The 22847-nt window shown below is 46.1% G+C and overlaps 1 protein-coding gene across 1 annotated transcript in view; it reads left to right on the forward strand.

Moving 5' to 3' along the window:
• tmtc1 (transmembrane O-mannosyltransferase targeting cadherins 1) overlaps positions 1-22847 on the forward strand; it is a 163587-nt gene that overhangs the window by 38010 nt on the left and 102730 nt on the right. The gene's annotated exons all lie outside the window — the stretch shown is intronic.

Genomic DNA, 22847 nt, shown 5'->3' on the forward strand with positions numbered 1-22847 from the left:
CCCCAGGGGCGAAGAGCTTTGGGAACCACAGGTCCAAAGTCACCTGTTCCTCCCAAGCATGCTACGTTTACCATATGTCATGCATTATGCAAACACTTGCTTCAGATAGTGTGTGTGATGTCTGGAATGTTGATATAATGTTTCTAATAACTTAATAGCAGTGAATCAGAGAATAAAACTCAACTCCATTCTTTTGCCGGGAGATTGTAAACAATGGCAGTTGTATGGCTGTGTCCACGGGCAGGAACTGATGATGAAACCTATGGTCCCAGATCTGAGTGTGTTGTCGGCATTTACCTGCCGTGCACCGTGATTGAGCAAACACCTATGCTAAGATTCCGGATCTTTTTTTCCCTTCCAATATCCAGAAGTGTGACAATTCCAAGTGCAGCATGGAAAATGGCAATTCAAGCCAGGTGGGGAATGGAAAGAGATTTTGTTGCCTTTGATTAATTTAATCTTCAGCTGAATCAGTTCTGGCTCTTGGATTATTTTTGATCAGACGCGAGCACTTTTATGGTGAGAAAACCACATGTGCACCTTCTGTTGTTGGGTAGCCCATTTGTGACGTCGTTGGCTTTTGCGGCCTACAGACCCTGGATTTGGAAACAAACCACTGTCCAGGCCTCCTCTTGAAGGACAGCCGAACGTAATAACTTTTAAGAACAGGCAAAGGCCGTCAGGCCCAACAAGCTTGTCCCTTTTTCGTCAGTCAATCCCACCTACTCGCATCCTGAACGTATACTTCAATCTCTCCTCTCTTCAGAACTCACTCTCCCCTTCTGCCTGACTTCCCTTCTTACTCCCTCCTTTCTAATCTTTAGCTCAGGTTTTTTTTTGCCACTTTTAACAAGTTTGGATCAAGTTTGCAAGTTCCCTTCATAATCTTGATGTCTCTTTTCTAAAACAAACGAGCGCTCAATTCCAGCAGGTGGCAACAGATGAATTCAGCCAAGGGCATGATGATTCAATTCTTTCATTTGAATTCCCGGCCTCCTGAATGAATCCCTGAATATAGCATCCATAAATTACAACATGGGCACTGCCAGTTATTAATGCCATCACGTTGCCCTTCAGAAGCTGTTGCCAACTAGAGTCTAAAACACAGTTGTGAAGCGACTAAATTATCAGGATGGCGTCCTTAGTTGAAGTCGTCTGTTATCATCTGCTGGAACTGATTCTTAAACTCAGCGAGCCTTTTGTGAGTGCCGTGCCCCAATTGTATTACAGGATCATTTCCAATAATAGAGCTCTGTTCCCTTGCAGAAAGCACATTGCTGGCGTGTAAGACCAGGCTGAGAGACCAGACCCATGCAGCATGTCCAATGCACGCGCCCACAGTAGCTGCTTGCCCTGGTGCCAGTGGCACCTAGCTGCTGGAAGCACTCTGGAAAAACCCCGTCGGTAAAGAAGAGCCTTGATGGCTCTTTGTGGTATTGGAATCTGGGCTGGTTATCTGCAGGGTTACTACTATGGGGAGCAACAAGTGACTTTGGACCTATGGTTCGCAAAGCTCTCCACCACTGGGAATTTCCTCGCATCAGATCTGGGTCGGTTGTAGACTAATTGATGGAGATTGATCGCTCTGATTATAACTCCATTGTCATTGTATTGTGTGACTACCAGGATAGTAGAAGGCGAACTGGATTGGCCGTGGTCTTTTTTGTCTAGCAATTCCTTATGTGTTTGCTCATCGGAGAGAGTTTGCAAGCAGTTAGGGCACTGATAACATACACAGTGCCGCTCACTGCAGTACTATACCCCTCAACGTTTGTGGAAATTGTCACAATGCAAAAATGATGACTGTGGGGCCGCAGATTTGGTGATTTGGGTTTTCACATTTCTGCAATGGTTTTATTTGTGGCTTTGGAGAAGAACGGTACTCCTGTCTGAATCAGCAGCTGTGTTCCCATTGCATTCGCCCGTTTCCGCCCCCCCCCCCCGCCGTCGTCCAAAACAAAACTGGGGCTGAAATTTCTCCCCCGATCAGTGGCGGTAATTTTGGTGAATAATTGCTGGAGACCCTGACGTGAGTGTCTCTGTCGATAACGGCAGCCGATTGGGGGACCTCGTGAGGAAATTCCCAGCAACTGTTTCCAAAAACAAACTTGAGATCTCTCCTTGCTGGTTAACAAAAACAATGACAACTTGTATTTATATAGCACCTTTAATGTAGTAAAATGTCCCAAGGCGCTTCACAGGAGTATTATAAGACAAAAAATTGACACTGAGTCACATAAGAAATTAGGGCAGATCACCAATAGCTTGGTCAAAGAGGTAGGTTTTAAGGAGCGCCTTAAAGAAGGAAGGAGAGGTAGAGATGCAGAGAGCTTTAGGGAGGGAATTCCTGAACATAGAGCCTCGGCAGCTGAAGGTACGGCCACCGATGATTGAGCGATTATAATCAGGGATGCTCAAGAGGGCAGAAGTTGAGCATGGGGGAGGGTGTTTGTGGGGCTGAAGGAGATTACAGAGATAGGGAGAGGCGAGGCCATCGAGGGATTTGAAAACAAGGATGAGAATTTTGAAATCGAGGCACTGCTTAACCGGGAGCCAATGTTGGTCAGCGAGCACAGGGGTGATGGGCGAACGGGACTTGGTGCGGGTTAGGATATGGGCAGCCGACTTTTGGATGACCTCAAGTTTACGTAGGGTAGAATGTTGGAGGCCAGCCAGGAGTGCGTTGGAATAGTCAAGCCTAGAGGTAACAAAGGCATGGATGAGGGTTTCAGCAGTGGATAAGCTGAGGCAAGGGCGGAGACGGTCAATGTTACGGAGGTGGAAATCGGTGGTCTTGGTTATGCTGCAGATGTGTGGTTGGAAGCTCATTTCACGGTCAAATATGACACAGTCTGATTCAGCCTCGGACAGATGCCAGGGAAAGGGATGGAGTGGGCGGCTAGGGAACGGAGTTTGTGGCGGGGACCGAAGACACTGGCTTCGGTCTTCCCAATATTTAATTGGAGCAAATTTCTGCTCATCCAGTACTGGATGTCGGACAAGCAGTCTGACAATTTAGAGACCATGGAGGGGTCAAGAGAAGAGGTAGTGAGGTAGAGCTGGGTGTCATCAACGTACATGTGGAAACTGACGCTGTGTTTTTGGATGATGTCACCAAGGGGCAACATGTAGATGAGAAATAGGAGGGGGCCAAGGATAGATCCTTGGGGACACCAGAGGTAACGATGCAGGAATGGGAAGCGAAGCCATTGCAGGTGATTCTCTGGCTACGATTAGATAGATAAGAATGGAAGCAGGCGAGTGCAGTCTCACCCAGCTGGACGATGGTGGCGAGGCGTTGGAGAAGGATGGAGTGGTCAACAGTGTCAAAGGCTGCAGACAGATCGAGAAGGATGAGGAGGGATAGTTTACCTTCGTCACAGTCACAAAGGATGTCATTTCTAACTTTGATGAGAGCTGTTTCGGTACTGTGGCAGGGGTGGTAACCTGATTGGAGGAATTCATACATGGCGTTCTGGGAAAGATGGACATGGATTTGGGAGGCGACAACACGTTCAAGGACTTTGGAGAGGAAAGGGAAGTTGGAGATGGGGCGGTAGTTTGCAAGGACGGAGGGGTCAAGGATTGTTTTTTTTGAGAAGAGTGATGATGGCAGATTTGAAGGAGAGTGGGACAGTACCTGAGGAGAGAGAACACGTTAACAATATCAGCTAACATGGGAGCCAGAAAAGGAATTTGGGTGGTCAGCAGTTTAGTGGGAATAGGGTCGAGGGAGCAGGAAGTGGGTCTCATGGACAGGATAGTGAGCAGTTTTGGCAGACAAGATTAGGACCCAATAATGCTTTGTGGTCCAGCCAGATCTGGCGGTGAATGGCTAAACCAGTTGTCCGCCATATCCGTTCAAGTCTGTGTCCCTTGGACTTGAGGGAGCGAAGATGAGGGCCGTACCAGGGGGAACAGCCAGGGTGAGAGAGAGTAATGGTTTTAATAGGGACTCGGGCATCAAAGGTGGCGGCGAGGGTGTGGTTTAGCAGATCGGTAGCTACAGAAATGTCATGGTGAATGGAGGGCTGGAGGCTGGACAGTTGGGATTTTGTAAGTGCAGCTGTAAGAGAGTTGGGAGAGTTTTTTCCATCGGTGGACACAGAAGGAAGTAGGGTTGGGTGGGGGAAGGAGGATGTGGGTGGAAAATTAAATAAAGAAAAGCAAGCACGTTTCACGACCTCAGTACGTCCTAAAGCGCTTTATAGTCAATGAAGTACTTTTGAAGTATAGTCACTGTTGTAATGTAGTTTAGTGCCTTACAAAGGCCAGAGATGAGAGAAGATTAATAGATTCCAAAAATGATTCAGGAGTCTATTTTCCTCCTTTACCAAAACTGACGATAACCTCATTTGAATGACTGACTCGGAGCCATAGCCAGTTACTTCAGAATTACATTGTTGGTGCTTGAGGGTCAACTTTCTCTGTTTTTCTTTGACCTCTCCAAGGCGCCGACTGCAAGTGCGAGCGCTGGTAAGTGATGTACTTTCAGGCCATTATCAATGCTACTCTGAACCGGCACTACCAGAGCCTCTTCTCCCAATGACCCCTGCCCACCCCATTGATGAGCATCTAGCCACCTCGACATGGCTGAGATTGGGTAGTCAGCAGCCTGCATCTCGTCACTGTGGTGGAGAGCTGCTGTTGAAACTATACATATTTGCATATGCAGATAAATAAACCCAGATGGGTATACATCGTGGGCTACAATTATCTGGGTGATCACACCCAGTTGACTTGTTGTAATGTGTTGCATTACATAAGAACCATTAGAAGCAGGAGTAGGCCGTACGGCCCCTCAAAACTGCTCCGCCATTCAATAAGATCATGGCTGATCTCCATATCCCTTGATTTCCCCTAGAATCCAAAAATCAATCTATCCATCATTGGACAAAATAATTGTAACAGTTGATAATCAGGTGAGAATATTTTTTTCTCGCTTACTGCATTTTGCTGGGATGTGGTCCCAGAGGGGTGTGTGTACCGCACACGTGTGCACATACATCCCCCCCCCCCCTCACTCCCTGTGTTGAACTTTATTTGCCATTTATATGCCCATTCTGCAAGCTTATTAATGTACTCCTGTAATTTGTTGTAGTCCTCCTCAGTATTGACTATGCCCCCCAACTTAGTGTCATCTGCAAATTTAGAAATTGTGTTTTTGATTCCAAAGTCTAAATCGTTGATGTAAATTGTGAACAACAGTGATCCCAGCACTGATCCTTGCGGGTAGCGCAGTTGATGTTATGTATATGGACTGTTGAAAGGCTTTTGACAAAGTACCACATAATAGACTTGTTAGCAGAATTAAAACCCATGGGATTAAAGCGACAGGGCAGCATGGATACAAAGTTGGCTGAGGGACAAAAAGCAGAGCAGTGGTGAAAGGTGTTTTTCAGACTGGAGGGACGTACACAGTGGTGTTCCCCAGGGGTTGGCATTAGGACCACTGCTCTTTTTGATATATATTAATGACCTTGACTTGGGTATACAGGGCATAATTTCAAAGTTTGCAGATGACACAAAATTTTGGAAATGTAGCAAACAATTAGATTAGTAACAGACGTCAGGAGAACATAGACAGATGGGTGAAATGGCAGATGAAATTTAATGCAGAGAAATATGAAGTGATGCATTTTGATAGGAAGAATGAGGAGAGGCAATATAAACGAAATGATACAATTTTAAAGGGGGTGCAGGAACAGCAAGACCTGGGGGCATATGTACATATATCTTTGAAGGAGGCAGGGCAAGTTGAGAAGGATGTTAAGGCATGTGAGATCCTTGGCTTGAGGAATAGAGTACAAAAGCAAGGAAGTTATACTAAAGCTTTATAAATCACTGGTTAGGCCTCAGCTTCCGGGCACCACACTTTAGGAAGGATGTCAAGGCCTTAGAGAGGGAGCAGGAGAGATTTACTGGAATGGTGCCAGGGATGAGAGACTGGAGAAGCTAGGGTTGTTCTCCTTAGAACAGGGAAGGTTAAGAGGAGATTTGGTAGAGCTGTTCAAAACCATGAACGGTTTTGATAGAGTAAATAAGGAGAAACTGTTTCCAGTGGCGAAAGAACCAGAGGACACAGATTTAAGGTGATTGGCAAAAGAACCAGAGGTGAAATGAGGAAACATATTTTTACATAGCGAGTTATTGTGATCTGGAATGCACTACCTGAAAGGCTGGTGGAAGCAGATTCATTAGTAACATTCAAAAGAGAATTGGATAAATACTTGAAGGGATAAAAATTTGCAGGGCTATGGGGAAAGAGCAGAGGAGTGGGATTAATTGGAGAGCTCAATAAAGAGCCGGCACAGGAAATATGGGCTGAATGGCGGCCTCCTGTGCTGTGTCATTCTATGATTCTGTGATTTTCAGATTGTATATTTACATAACGAGCTGGCTTCCCATCCAGTAATCCCAGGGAGTGCTTAACTATTAAGTACCAAAGACTTGACATTTCATTATGATTTAATGATAGTTAATTGCCTCACTGCGAAGCCCTGTTGTCTTTGCCCTGCTGTGCGCAGCCATGTTGAGTGGGAATGTGAAGGAAATACCAGAAATTGTTTCCCTGCAAGGGGAAAAGAGAAAGGCCAAACATTGGGACCAGTGTTGTGTTGTGTGTCGGTTCTTGCAGCGAGGAAGGCCAGGGTTGGAAAGGTGCCCAGACTTTCCGACAGATGAGCTCAATGTTTTTGACTCCTAGCCCAGGGCCTGACTGAATCTCCTTGTGTGAAGCTGCTTGAGCTTTGGTTCCTAGAATTCCACATACAACTGGATCTAACAGTGAAGATTAGCAAAGTGTGGGCTGCCGGTAGCAGTTTAAATCTAGTTGAGTGGCATAGCCTAGCTGGGCTTATTGTTTTAGACCGTGTACCAGTTCAACTGCTAGTTCATGTAAAAGCTTTGGATTGCAATCTCCACTTATCCCAATATCCCATCCCCACCTCCCTTCCCCTCCCTCCCCCCCCCCCCCCCCCCCCGCCCCCCACCCCTCCCAGGTCCTGGTGAAGCTTTCCAGGGCCTGCCTGTTCGCTGTTGCAAATGTTCCGTCAATTACGATTATATCGTTCACTGCTCATTTCTAAATGTGGAAGCTTTGCTGCTGAAGGGGACCGAGAAACCGGCAGCATAAAATACGACAAGTTGATTGTTGGCGAGTGCTTCAGCCGTGGCTCAGTGGGTAGCGCTCTCGCCTCTGAGACAGAAGGTTGTGGGTTCAAGCTCCACTTCATGGACTTGAGCACAGAATCTAGGCTGACTCTCCAGTGCAGTGTGAGGGAGTGCTGCACTGCCGGAGGTGCCGTCTTTCAGATGAGACGTTAAACCCAGGTCTCAACTGTCCTCTCAGCTGGACGTGAAAGATCCCATGGAACTTTTTCGCAGAAGAGCAGGGAAGTTCTCCTCGGTGTCCTATTTATCCTACAACCAACATCACTAAAACAGATTATCTGGTCATTATCACAGTGCTGTTTGTGGGAGCTTGCTGTACGCAAATTGGCTGCTGGCTTTTCTACATTACAACAGTGACTACACTTCAAAACTATCCACTTTTGGTAATGTGTGTTGTTCGGTCCCCCACTGCAGTGCACCACAGTTGCCTCGGAGGGAGAATAGATAAGCTTGAGTGTAGTTACCTGTAATTAACTTTAGTTCCCTTTTCATAACATGGAAGCACTTTACTTGACTACTGTTGTGAACTTGACCTTGTATATTGAGATGACCCTGACACCAAGGTCGTTAACACTACAGTGGCTCTCTCTCTGGTTGCCGGGTCAGGAATTTATTTTTCATTCTCAGGCCGTGGATGTCGCTGGCAAGGTTGAGCTATCCAATGAATCCCATTTATTGCCCATCTGAGTCAACCATGTTAGTGAGGGACTGGTGTCGCATATAGGCCAGACTGGGTAAGGACGGCAGTTTTCCTTCCCTAAAGGGAACCAGTTAGTTTTTTTTTACATAAGATTACATAGTATATACAGCACAGAAACAGGCCATTCGGCCCAACCAGTCCATGCCGGCGTTTATGCTCCACTCGAGCCTCCTCCCGTCTATCCTCATCTAAATCTATCAGCGTAACCCTCTATTCCCTTCTCCCTCATAGGCTTGTCTAGCCTCCCCTTAAATGCATCTATGCTTTTCACTTCAACCACTCCCTGCGGTAGCAAGTTCCACATTCTCACCACTCTCTGGGTAAAGAAGTTTCTTCTGAATTCCCTATTGGATTTCTTGGTGACTATCTTTTATACTGATGGCCTTTAGTTTTGCTCTTCCCCACAAGTGGAAACATTCTCTCTCTATCTACTCTATCAAAACCTTTCATAATTTTAAAGACCTCTATTAGGTCACCCCTCTGCCTTTTTTTCCCAAGAGACTTATTTTAATTGAATTTAAATTCTCAAACTTCTCTAGATTATTAGTCCAGGCCCCTGGATTACCAGTCCAGAAACCTAACCACTACAGTAAGTACCCTTTAATTCGCCACTTATAGAAGTGAATACATAAACCAGAGCCCCATTGGTCTCCAGCGATGTACGTTAAGCCCCTTTACGATTCCAAACCCTGTGTTGCTGAGTTGTGGTGAAATTTAGCTTGTTAATCTGGCACTTGGGAGAGGTATTGCCCTGAGTTACCTTGGACTTTACTGCTACAACAACAAGAACAAAAACAACTTGTATTTATAGAGCACCTTTATTGTAGTAAAATGTCCCAAGGCGTTTCACAGGAACGTTACAAAACAAAATTTGACACCGAGCCACATAAGGGGATATTAGGACAGGTGACCAAGAGCTTGGTCAAAGAGGTAGATTTTAAGGAGTATCTTTAAGAGGAAAGAGGTAGAGAGGCGGAGCGGTTTCGGGAGGGAATTCCAGAGCTTCGGGCCTTGGCAGCTGAAGCATGGCCACCAATGGTGGAGCGATTGAAATCGAGGATGCTCAAGAGGCCAGAATTGGAGGAGCGCAGATACCTTGAAGGGTTGTAGGGCTGGAGGAGATTACAGAGATGGGGAGGGGTGAGGCGATGGAGGGATTTGAAAATAAGGATGAGAATTTTAAAATTGAGGCGTTGCTTAACCGGGAGCCAGTGTAGGTCAGCGAGCACAGAGGTGATGGGTGAGCGGGACTTGGTGCGGGCAGCAGATTATTTTGGATGACCTCAAGTTTACAGAGGGTAGAACGTGGGAGGCTGGCAAAGAGTGTTTTGGAATAGTCAAGTCTAAAGGTAACAAAGGCATGGATACCGTAACTTTGTCGGACTTGTGGAGGGGAGGTGGTTTGCACCATACATCCAACTAAGTTACGTCGGCCCAGCGGTAGGAAGTTCAGTACCAAATTGCCGTTCCTTCATGCAGTGCAGTCAGTATAATCTGTGATGAAAGTGCAAAATATTCTGGCTGTAGTTATTTTTCTTCCTCGGGATTTTCGTGCATTTCACTTCTTGAGAAAATATACTTGCGAAAAAAAAGCGGAGCTCATCGAAAGAGCTTTCATTAAAATTTCCTACACACATCGAATTTTTAGATGTAAAATATAATTAAGATGTTTTTTGAAAAATGTTCTCGCATGCTCTGTTTGCTTTTCCTCGCGAAAAATATTCTGTCACGGGGCTTTTCTCTAATGAGCCAGTTCCTGTTCCAGGGCGACTGTTTCTTGTCGAGCTGGTGGGCTTGTGGAACAAGAAACGGATTCCAGCTGGGAGGTAAAGGTTGGAGCATTCAGCTGGCAAATGCTTGCTCCTTTATTATGAAGGTAATCCGGCAAGGGTTACCCTGTTACTCCGGATAATATATGCATTCTCCATCACCTGGAACTATTTTGACCCCCTCTCTCTTTCTCCTCTTCAACCCCTGGCTCTTTCTCTCATGCGGCCATTGATTTGTTGCTAGGTAACTGTTCCACAGCAACCCTCTGGGGCCTTGCTCAAGTGGGCCACTCCTTGTATGTGTGTAAGAGCCTGGATAGTCGGTGACTTTTTAAAAAATATGTAATTGGTGTATGGTTACAGCAACCAAAGAGAGAGCCTAATATGTTTCTGGTCACACAAACTAATCTATCAGCAAAAAAAAAGACAGGCACAACAGAAGAGCGCCCATGAGAACTGGACAAGGAAGAGATGGCACTTCCTTTCACTTTGTGTCATCTTTTCTTTGCCCAGAAGGAAGTAATCCAGTAGAAAGGAACCCATTGAGATGTAATATCACTTTTAAGTAGAGTTGAATTCTCCTATAATGCTCAATGTCACCCAGTAAAATAGTGCAGTTAAAAAGTACTTCACCATGATTTGGTACAGTGCCTCAGAGTGGGTTCTTACTACCACATCATTTAAAAGTCATTTTCTAATTTGAGCAAAGATTCTTTTTTTAAATAAAAATTAATTGTTCAGTTTCTCCCCCCCCCGCCCACACGAGTCACAAACCATACAAAAGTAAGAAATAACAGAGCAAGGGATTGCACATGTTTATCTAGTGATGCACAGATGGCATCCACTGGGATATACACGTATAAGGACGCCTGGGGTTTTATTTAGACGCTCCGTTTTCAGCTGCGGATTTAGTGGATCGTAAATATGGCATCTTGTGAAGTTGTGGGATTTGTTGAAGTCTCCCAGATCATCACCTGCTGTTCAGCGGTTGGCGCTGTTTCGAATTTTTGTACTGGGCCCAGAATTTGCTCCTCGGGCATAGCCCGAAGCTGTGCCCATTTTGCCAATGTCAAGTAACACTCGAGTATCCTCCCAATCTCATTTAGAATACACCCGAATATAAATTTGGGCATAAATCAATGTAAACAATCGGGGCCCAAGGGATCACCTAACCCACACCAGTATATTTCTTCTTCGGTCTTAAAATTTAAGGTTTAACTCATGCGCGTTAGGCACAGCGTGTTTGAGAACCTGCAGTCGGGGAAGCTTTACAATATTTACTGTGATTTATATTTTTGCATGTGTGCAAGAGCCTGGCTAGTCAGTAAATCCATTAAAAGAAACAGAAAATACAGCGCAGACCTCGGTGAGCATAAATGATTTTTAAAAATTCAAAAAATTGCAATGAAGGGCCCAAAAAAATGACACTTTCCCGCTGAGCCTGAAAATCTGGTCGTGGTGTTGGGAGGTCCCCCTCGAGAGTCGGAGGGGGGAGGGTGGCCAATTTTGTGGGCGGAGATTCGTTCGGACGGAGACTTTGATGGACGGACGTTAAAGATTGAGGAGACGTGGGCGTAATGTAGTTCGGCGCGTAATTCACTTGCGCCCAAAATTCTGCGATTTATTTTTAGCCGTGTAATTTGTTTGCAGCCAAATTACGGGAGTATCTGGGTGCAAATGCGGAGGAAGATCCAGGCCGACTGATTGCAGTCCCTCGACAACCTGGTGAGAGAGTTCCCCAGCATTGACCGCTCTCCGTTGCCGAATGAGCTGAATTTTGTTGGGGAAGGGGTCGGCCTTTCAGTTGGCCTCCACGTTTCTATGGAAACCAGCCTGTTGTGTATGTAATATGTGTGCTACTTTGAACCTATGGACAGGACTGCACTACTTGTAGGGCGTAGTGATACGCAGTACCACTCCTGGCCATAGGGGTATAAATAGTACTGTGGGTACTGATCTCCCCTTAGTTCCCGCCTGTGGGCATGAAGTAAAGACCTACGTATAGTCCCTACCTCCAACCAGTAAAGACCTGTTTTATTGTTACTGATTAAGTCTGAGTATTAATTACTTGAACAACTCACAGATTTAACACTGGCGACGAGGATGGGATACACAAAAGCGACTGCTAGAGGAGAATGAGCTGACGCTTGAGAAGGCGGTCACTATGGCAGCAGCACACGAAGCCGCAGCGAGAGGCACGGCAGTAATGCAGCTACGGTCACCGGAGCTCAGTGCACACAAATTGGGTGTGAGTTCTGGCAAATGTTATCGTTGTGGAAAGACATCGCATGATCAGAACCAGTGTTGGTTTAAAAACCAAGAATGTAGAACTTGTGGTAGGCTTGGACATATAGCTAGAGTATGCAGGTCAGGGAAGAAGACCAGCAACAAGAAGTCACCGCAAGGAAAATACGCAAAGGTACACAAGGTGACCGAACAGGAGTCCGATTCAGACACTAGCAGTAATGAACTGGCTAGCTTAAGCTGTAATGAACTGGCTAGCTTAAGAGTACTCAACGCTGGTAAGGGTGCAGACCTCCAGACAATTTGGGTCACTCTTCAGATAGAAGGAGTCCAAGTAAAACTGGAATTGGACACTGGATCGGCATTGACGGTCATAAATAAGAAAGATTACGGAAAGTTATTCCAACATATTCCCCTACAGGATACGGGGATTATATTGAAAACATACACGGGGCAAAGAGTGTACCCCATCGGGAAAATAGAGGTTGCAGTGGTCCACAAGGGCGAAGACAGTCAAATAATGGACTTATATGTGATATCTGAAGGAGGTTCTCCACTACTAGGACGGGAGTGGATTAGGAAAATGAATATGGACTGGCATTTCCTACAAACAATAACGAGTGAGAACTCGGTGAAGATAGTCGGCCCAGACTCTGGAACGGATGATGGTAAGCCCAACTCAGGTGCAAAAGACAAAGTTTCAGCACAGAATTCCACTGAGCAACAACAACATAGTTTAACTGTGGATTCTGAGTCTGGCAAGTCTACTGATGTGCCCATTTCTGAGGGACACCGGGCTCGAACTCAACTCCATTTCAAACTACAACAGCAATTAGAACAAATGCTTCGCCGTTGTGAGCAAGAGTTGAATGCAACGAAAGAGTTCTTTGATATAGAGTTGGAGAATCTGGAAAGACAACAGAAGCAGCTGATGGAGAAAATGGAGCAGGAGCACACAAAACGTCTGATGTCAGAGGAGTTAACGGTCAGCCAACTCCTGCATATGCTGAAGGACAGGACTCTGAAATGGGAAAAACTTGAACACGAACTTCAATATTCAAACGAAAGGGGTTCGGAGCTCTCAAAGGTTATTGGAAGAGCTGAGGTGGCAACACAGACTGAGATGACTGCAACAGAGCAGCCCTTGGATGCCAAAAGTACGCTGACTCACGTCAACGTAGAACAACAGACCGCTGAAACAGCTGCTCCGGTAGAGAGATTGAATAGTCCGATCAATCAATCTCCAAAAGAAGTTGAAGTAGTAAAATCTCAAATGAGGTCATTAGTAAACGACTTGCTGAAAGCCCAGAAAAAGCTGGATGAAGAGGTACGCATGAAGAAGTCTCTTCAGGAAAGATGTCTGGACTTGGAACAAAAGCTGGCTAACGCCCAGCTGGGTATGGAGGAAATAGAAGACCCTCTCGCTGGCCTAGATCAGGACGACACCGAATATTACTATGTCCTGTCCTGCCCAACTTGTAACTTCGACTCCCACCATACAGAAATCATGGAGGAGCACCGAAAGTCTACGGAACATTGGGAGAAGGTGGCTCTACTACGGAAAAAGGAGGAAGAGAAGGAGGAACTGCGCATGCAGCTGGCAGCTGACAGTGGAGCCCAGAGAGTCTCCAAGAAGCAGAAAAGGAAAAGTCGAAACAGAAGATGACCCATCTGAACCATTATTACCTCTACCAGATCACACACGTGGTCCCTCCGAACGGAGCCAATTCAGTTCGGAAGCTCAAACTGTTAAATCCATGGAAGGACTATTGAATGAGTCACTCCAGCAACGTGAACCGACTACACCACAGAGATTGAATCTGTGAACTGTTTTCCGCAGAGACTGAATCTGTGATCTGTTTTGACATGAAGTTATCTATGTTATTCTGTTATGTAAACCTGAAGTTATATATGTATATATGTTATTACGTTATGTTAAATGGGGAGATGACTGTAAAGCTAGGAAGGGAGGAATGTTGTGTATGTAATATGTGTGCTACTTTGAACCTATGGACAGGACTGCACTACTTGTAGGGCGTAGTGATACGCAGTACCACTCCTGGCCATAGGGGTATAAATAGTACTGTGGGTACTGATCTCCCCTCAGTTCCCGCCTGTGGGCATGAAGTAAAGACCTACGTATAGTCCCTACCTCCAACCAGTAAAGACCTGTTTTATTGTTACTGATTAAGTCTGAGTATTAATTACTTGAACAACTCACAGATTTAACACAGCCCAGGTTCTGCTGGGTATTGATGGCGGACTGGAGCAGGCATGGCTCTGATGCCCCATCTTCAAATAGCCTGCTCACTATTGCTCTAAATATTGTGAAGTCTGTTTGAACCATCATCTAGAATTTTCTTTCTCAGGCAATATTTAAAACATAAACCCATTAAAAAAAAATATTCTCACTAAAATGCTGATACTTAGAGAGTTGCCTATATGCTGTTATACATTTCTGAAAAACATTTTCTTGGAGAGGCCTATTCGTGTGTTGGAAGCCTGAAGCTCAATTTGGAGTGCTTGGCTGGAACATGAATTATTTGGTTGGGCTTTGTTGACTTTTTATCTGCAAATGCCTTGGTTCCTCCCAATTGGTTGTGGTCATCCCCAGTATCAAAGCTCTGACCACGCTCGATCAGCTCCGATGGACGGGTCACATCATCCGCATGCCCGATACGAGACTCCCAAAACAAGCGCTCTACTCGGAGCTCAGACACTGCAAGAGAGCCCCAGGTGGGCAGAGGAAATGCTTCAAGGACACCCTCAAAGCCTCCTGGAAAGTGCAACATCCCCACCGACACCTGGGATTCCCTGGCCCAAGACCGCACAAAGTTGAGGAGAAGCATCCGGTAAGGTGCCGAACACCTCGCGTCTCTTTGCCGGGAGCAAGCGGAAGCCAAGCGCAAACAGCGGAAGGAGCGCACGTCAACCCAAGCACCCCACCCACCCGCCCCTTCAACCACCATCTGCCCCACCTGTGACAGAGACTGTAGGTCCCGCATTGGACTCATCAGTCACCTGAGAACTCATTTTTAGTGTGGAAGCAAGTCATCCTCGGTTCCGAGGGACTGCCTAAGAAGAAGGTCCATTTCAATCACAGCAAGCCCCTCCCTTCTTCATTTTTAGTCCAGAATATATCTTAAAGATCCCCTTCCCCCAATCCAAGTCCAAAGAAAGTCACCACAGATTGGAGTGGGGGTGTGCAGGGGGGTCATATGGCACGTGAGCATTTTGCCTTTTACTTGGCCTTTCACAAAGCATGCCAAGATTTACAGTTTGTAAGCCCAGCTTCCTCACTCTGCTGTCCAGTGACGGAAATGACCTGAAGCTGATGAGGTAACCATGTAAACCACAAACCTTTGGACTTCATCTGAGGTAAATGATCAGTATCGATATAAAAGAAGTTTGTTTCTTGCTGTTTATTTGCTAAACCAACCATGTGTTTATGTACTGTCCCAGCGACTGAGTCGTCCGCTCCTGACCATTTCTCAGGAATATTACTCTGGTTTAATTTTTTTTACTCAGGGCTTAGGAGAGAGAGAAATAGAAGTGGTGGGGGAAAGAGAGAAGAGAAAATAAAAATGTTGAAGATTCCCTTGTCTCTCCTTAGTCCCACCTTTTCTCTCAACAGCTACAGTAACAGCCATTCCCCATGGCCATCTCCAACTCTCCCATCCTCCTGTGTATCCTCGGCCTTGGATAAGGTAGGGGAATAGATATTGGATACGTCAGTGAAACAATGTGTGAAAGGCCGCACAGCCGTTGGAGATCTAGAGAAGGATAGTGGTGGGGTGGGGGCGGGGGGGGGGGGTGGTAAGAGGAGGGGGCTGGAGTGTGGTGGGAGACAGAGGGCAGGAGAGACTTACAGGAAGCACCGTTACCTCTGGTGTCCATCAAGGATCTACCCTTGGCCCCCTCCTATTTCTCATCTACATGCTGCCCCTCAGCGACATCATCCGAAAACACAGTGTCAGTTTCCACATGTACACTGACGACACCCAGCTCTACCTCATCACCAATGTTCCCTGTAAACTGCACTTTGTTCTTTTAGTGCGTGGTCCCTTTAAATTTCCGCGCATGCGCAGTATTTACAATGGAGAAGCCAGTTCCCGTCGCTGCGCGGGCCCGGTTCCCGTCGCTGCGCGGGCCCGGTTCCCATCACTGCGCAGCTTAGAGGGAACATTGCTCACCACCACCTCTCTCAACCCCCTCCACTGTCTCCAAATTGTCAGACTGTTTGTTTGACATCCAGTACTGGATGAGCAGAAATTTCCTCTAAATATTGGGAAGACCGAAGCCATCGTCTTCGGTCCCTGCCACAAACTTCATTCCCTAGCCACCGACTCCATCCTTCTTCCTGGCAACTGTCTGAGGCTGAACCAGACTGTTTGCAACCTTGGTGTCATATTTGACCACGAGAATAGCTCCGGCTATTAATTGAGGTTAACAGATGAGCTTCTGATCACATATCTGCGTCATCACAAAGACCGCCTATTTCCACCTCTGTAACATTGCCCGACACTGCTCCTGCCTCAGCTCTTCTGCTGGTGAAACCCTCATCGCTGCCTTTGTTACCTCTACACTTGACTATTCCAACACTCTCCTGGCTGACCTCCCACGTTCTACCCTCCGTAAACTTGAGGTCATCCAAAACTCTGCTGCCCGTATCCTAACTCGCATCAAGTCCTGTTCACCCATCACCACTGTGCTCGCTGACCTACATTGGCTCCTGGTTAAACAGCGCCTCGGTTTGAAAATTCTCTTCTTTGTTTTCAAATCCCTCCATGGCCTCGCCCCTCCCTATCTCTGCAGTCTTCTCCAGCCCCACAACCCTGAGATAGCTGCACTTTTCCAATTCTGGCCTCGTGAGCATCCCCAATTTTAATTGCTGTACCGTTGGTGGCTGTGCCTTCATCTGCCAAGGCCCGAAGCTCTGGAATTCCCTCCATAAACCTCACTGCCTCTCTACCTCGCTTTCCTCCTTTAAGATGCTCCTTAAAACTTACCTCTTTGATCAAGCTTTTGGTCATCTGACCTAATATCTCCTTATGTGGCTTGGTGTCAAATTTTGTTTGATAATGCTCCTGTAAAGTGCCTCGAGAAGTTTTACTACATCAAAGGTGCTATATAAATGCAACTTGTTGTTGTTGTAGTGTGTGGGGGGGGGGGGAGTTGAGATTTGATTTGTGGGTGACCAAGTTACAAAAAGGTGAGGTAACACCACAGTGAGTAAACGACTGCCAAATGGCGAGAGAGGGAGAGAATAGGTTGGAGGGCAGACAAAGGGGACAACAAAAAAAGAATTAGTGAGTGGGGGAATAAAGCAGAGGGAAATTTAAAGGAGCTTCGTTGTGTGTGAGGAAGGTCCCCAGAGATCGACTATATTATAATGTGCTGTGTGTTATATTGTGTAACGCTTCTGCAAGCGTGAGCAAGTGTACATCAAAAGTGCTGGCTGACTTTGAGGAAAGTGAGCCGTGTCTCTGGTGAGCATAACCTGTGCAGGGCCAAGTGAGGTTGCTTTGAACTAACCTGCCAGACTTGAAGTGGCCAACTAAACGTCACAGGGTGAGATGAGAGAGGGGAGGTGGTGTAGAGCGGCACTTCAAGGTGCTAACACATCGCACAGCCCGTGGGAGTGGGAGGGAGAGGTGGCAACCATGATTCAACACTGGGTACAGGAGCCTCTCTAAACCCAAAACCTGCAAAAGGAAAAATAAGCACGACTGGTTGGTACAAAGAAGATCTTTTGACTCATTTAAGAAGAAAGAAAGTAAGAACTTACATTTATAACGCGCCTCTCATGACCTCAGGACATCCCAAAGCGCTTTACAGCCAATTAAGTTTTCTTTTGAAGTGTAGTCGCTGATCTCATTCTTTCAAAATGCCAACCTTCTTATCTCCTGGGCAACATGTTCTTGCTGTTGTTCACCTTCTGTGAAGAGGTAATTTCTGGCCTCAACTTGCCTTTCACAATTGGAATTTGTGCCCTCTCTTTCGGCACCCTTTACCCAACCAAAAGTACCGTCCTGGCTATTCTGTTAAATATCTTGAACCCCTCTATATATTAAAAAAAAAGACTTGCATTTATACAGCGCATCTCACCATCTCAGGACGTCTCAAAACGCTTTACAGCCAATGAAGTACTTTTGAAGTGTAGTCACTGTTGTAATGTAGGAAACGCAGCAGCCAACTTGCACACAGCAAGCTCCCACAGCAATGTGATAATGACCAGATAATCTGTTTTAGTGATGTTGATTGAGGGATAAATATTGGTCAGGACACCAGGGAGAACTTCCCTGCTCTTTTTAAAAATATTGCCGTGATATCTTTTACATCCACCTGAGAGAGCAGACAGGGCCTCTGTTTAACGTCCCATCTGCTGAACGATGGCACCTCCAACATTGCAGCACTCCCTCAGTACTGCACTGGAGTGTCAGCCTGTCTCTGGAGTGGGACTTGAACCCGCACCCTTCTGACTCAGAGGTCCTTTCTGAGATCACAGAATCACAGAATCACAGAAACCTCACAGTACAGATAAAGGCCATTTCGGCCCATCGAGCCTGCACCGACACATATCCCACCCGATCCCCGTAACCCCACGTATTTAATCCCCCTAACACTAAGGGTCAATTTTTATCATAGCCAATCAACCTAACCCTGCACATCTTTGGACTGTGGGAGGAAACCGGAGCACCCGGAGAAAACCCACGCAAACATGGGGAGAATGTGCAAACTCCACACAGACAGTCACCCGAGGCCGGATTCGAACCCGGGTCCCTGGCGCTGTGAGGCAACAGTGTATGCCACTATGCCACCGTGTTTCTCTCTTGGAGGCTGCTAGCCCAGTTGTTGATTATAGCTCATGCCTCTAACATCTGGGATTGCTCTCCTCTGCATCACCTCTGGGACATGGATGGCCCCTTCGTCATAGCAATTGGAGCTGTACACAGCGGTGCTGCCAGATCAGAACACTGGGGTTTCAGTGTGACTGCTGGGGGTGTGAACTTCACTGATTTGGCAGTAGGACCAAGTTGCTTTGTTTGTTGGCAGCTCGCGCTGTTTGGAGACGGATCCTTTCCCCTTCTCCCTTGGCAAGTTCGAGGCCACCCGTGGAGTCATTTGGATCTGAAATTATTATTTCCATGCTGAACAATGTTAAGTATTTTGTTTTGTAAAGTATTCCTGTTTTTTGTTGGAGAAAATAAAAACCTAGGCACCACCTCATGGAATTTGTGTTGCTGGTCAAATTTCCATCTGTCTTTTGCTCCTCACAATATTGTTATTAATGAATTTTAATTTTAATTAAAGATACGCTTGATCAGTGATGGGGAGTAGATTTTTTTTTTTTTTTGCATTCAGCTTTAGCGCACTCAGCTATCGCAGGGACCAGAAGTAGAGTAAGCCACCCTTCAGTCTGCCTCAATACCCATTCCTTAACCCCCAACTTCAGAGGAGAACCCTTGAATCTTTCACTCCCCCCCCCCCCCCCCGCCAAACTAACCAACCAGCTATTATTGTACCCTCTGAGTGGTACTGCCAATTAAATGCCACATTCTGGGCAGATTTGTGATATGTGTTTGCAATCCCTGGGAACTGGATTAAGATCCTTCCAGTCAAGGAACCTTCACATCCTCGGGTGACATCTTATTTTCAGGTTGACCAACTGGGTTTGAACCCAGCTCCCATTGGTGAAGAGCCGAGTAGGTAGACAGTTGCCTCATTCAGAAAAGAAATAAAGAACCAGCTGCTGAGAGGGGTGGGGAACAGCAACAGGCAATCATCTAACCCAATGTATACCCATCCGTACAGAGACAAAACAAAAACTGCAGGGCGGTAGAAAGGCACCATGTTCCATTCGAGGCCTTCACTGCCTGTTCTGGTGTTTCAGATGGACCTTAAGGATGCCTTGGCATCATTTGAAGATGAGCTGCGGCCAACATCCTTCCCTCAACCTCAGCCAACACCACCACAACAGCAAATTAACTCATTCATCCCCTTGGTGTTTGTGGGATCTTGCTGTGTGGAAAATGGACGATGCATTTGCCTGCATAACAACAGACACTGCACTGCGAAATATTTAATTGTAGGTGCAGCTCTTTGAGATCTAGCTGAGAGATGTGATAAGTTGCTATATTTATTTTTCATTCAGTGCTATTTTTAATTCAGGCTGAGCTGTTTTTGAAGTTAAACATTTTTTTATTAAAGATCAACGTTTAGTGTATAACCAGCAGAATCCAGGGATGGCATTCGATGATGTTCTGGGCATTATGCTTCACAGGAGGACATCGGGGAAAATTGGCTCCACAGGGTCTTTCTCACGGTTTAAAATTAAACTCTGTGTAGGCTGACATTCTTGCTGTTTCACTCTGTTCAGTGACTTGTTGCAACAGACTTTCCTTGTGAGTGTGATATCATCTGGGCATGGCTGTGTCATGTTTACTGCTTTCATAGAATTTACAGCACAGAAACAGGCCATTTGGCCGAACGGGTCTGTGCCAATGTTGATGCTCCACACGCGCCTTCTCTCCTCCTACCAAACTGACGGGTACGGTAGCATAGTGGTAATGTTACTGGACTAATAATCCGGAGACATGAGTTCAAGCCCCACCATGGTAATTTGTGAAATGAAATAAATCTGGAATAAAAAGCTAGTACCAAAAATGGTGACCATGAAACTATCGGATTGTCTTAAAAACCCAACTGGTTCACTAATGTCCTTTAGGGCTGCAAACCTGCTGTCCTTACCTGGTCTGGCTCCAGGCACACAGCAACGTGGTTGACTCTTAATTGCCCTTGCCGAGCAAGCCACTCAGTTGTATCAAACCTCTACAAAAATATTACACACAAACAACTTATATTTGCATAGCGCATTTAATGTAATAAAACGTCCTAAGGTGCTTCACAGGAGTGTTACCAAAAGAAAATGCAAAACTAGAGACCGAGCTGTATAAGCCACCGAAAGCCTGGTCGAAGAAGTAGGTTTTAAGGAGCGTCTTAAAGAAGGAAAGAGAGGCGGAGAGATCTAGGGAGGGAATTCCAGAGCTTAGGACCTGGGCAGCTGAAGGCATGACCACCAATGGTGGAGCATTTAAAATCAGGGATGTTAAATAGAATAGGTGGTGCATAGAGGTCATGGGGTATATATAGGGCTGGAGGAGATTACAGAGGTAAGGAGGGGCAAGGCCATGGAGGGATTTGAAAACAAGGATGAGAGTTTTTAAATTGACGCGTTGTTTAACTGGGAGCCAATATAGGTCAGCGAGCATGAGGGAGATGGGTGAACGGGACTTGGTGCGAGTTAGCACACGGGCGGCAGAGTTTTGGATGACCAAGTTTATGGGAGGTAGAACTAAGGAGGCTGGCCCAGAGTGCATTGGAATAGTCAAGTCTAGGGGTGAAAAAGGCATAGATGAGTGTTTTGGCAGCAGATTAGTTGAGGTAAGGGTGGAGACGAGCGATGTTACAAAGGTGGAAATGGGCGGTCTTAGTGAGAGCGGGTATGAGGAAGCTCAATTCGTGATCAGATATGACACCAAGGTTGAAAACAGACTTGGTCAGCCTTAGACAGTTGCTGGGGAGAGAGTGAATCAGTAGAAAGGGAACGGAATTTATGGCGGGAACCTTCTACCACCGAGAAGGACAAGGGCAGCAGGCGCTTGGAAACACCAGCATCTCAATGTTCCCCTCCAAGTCGCACATCACCCTGACTTGGAAATATATCGCCGTTCCTTCACCGTTGCTGGTTCAAAACCCTGGAACTCCCTCCATAACAGCACTGTGGGAGTACCTTCACCACACGGATTGCAGCGGTTCAAGAAGGCGGCGCACCACCACCTTCTCGAGGGTAAATCGGATGGGCAATAAAAACTGCTGGCATTGCCAGCGACGCCCATATCCCATGAATGAATAAAAAATATATCCTTCTATTCCTTTCTACCTCATGTACTTATCTAGCTTCCCCTTAAATGCATATATGCTATTCAACTCAACTACTCTTTGTGGGAGTAAGTTCCACATTCTCACCACTCTGAGTAAAGAAGTTTCTCCTGAATTCTTTATTGGATTTATTAGTGGCCATTTTATATTTGACTCCTAGTTTTAGACGCCCCCACAAGTGGAAACATCTTCTCTATGTCTACTCTATCAAACCCCTTCATAATTTTAAAGACCTCTATTAGGTCACCCCTCCGCCTTCTCTTTTCTAGAGAAAAGAGCCCCAGCCTGTTGCAGTCTTTCCTGATAGTTAACTTATAACCTCTCAGTTCTGCTTGATAGAACAGTGTTCTTTTTTTGAATAAAAAGGCCAGCTCCTCTATTGTTGCCGGCAGGAGAAAGCTTCCTCGTGACAGGATTGGCTGCAACTTAAAATCTTTCTTGCGGAAATATGCAAAGGCCCATAATGTACAGTGCCGTGTAGTTCACCAGAGCAGGAACCATTTGTTTACAGACAAGACTTTTCCAATTCCTTCAAAAGACAGTTTATTTTGTAGCAAAAGAAAGCCATTTCAGTACTTTTGCTGCTTTGTAGTGTCTCAAATCCAGTAGTCTGTACCCCTCAGTTCTCGTTATCTCACTGTCTCCCCATGAGAGCCCTCTTCTACATTTGGCAAGATGAGTGTTGCTCTTCTAGTGTCAGCCATGCCTCAGTGGGTAGCACTCTCGCCTCTGAGTCAGAAGGTGTGGGTTCAAACCCCACTACAGAGACTTGAGCACAAAGTCTAGGCTGACACTCCCAGTGCAGTGCTGAGGGAGTGCTGCACTGTCAGAGGTGCCCTCTTTCAGATGAGATGTTAAACTGAGGCCTCGTCTGCCCCCTCAGGTGAACGGAAAAGATCCCATGGCACTATTTGAAGAAGTGCGGAGGATTTCTCCACGGTATCCTGGCCAGTATTTATCCCTCAACCAACATCGCTAATAAACAGATTATCTGGTCATTATTACATTGCTATTTGTGG

This window comes from Somniosus microcephalus, chromosome 16, assembly GCF_052327205.1.
Source record: "Somniosus microcephalus isolate GS21.2 chromosome 16, FLI_Smic_1.0, whole genome shotgun sequence".
In the NCBI taxonomy this organism is placed as follows: domain Eukaryota; kingdom Metazoa; phylum Chordata; class Chondrichthyes; order Squaliformes; family Somniosidae; genus Somniosus; species Somniosus microcephalus.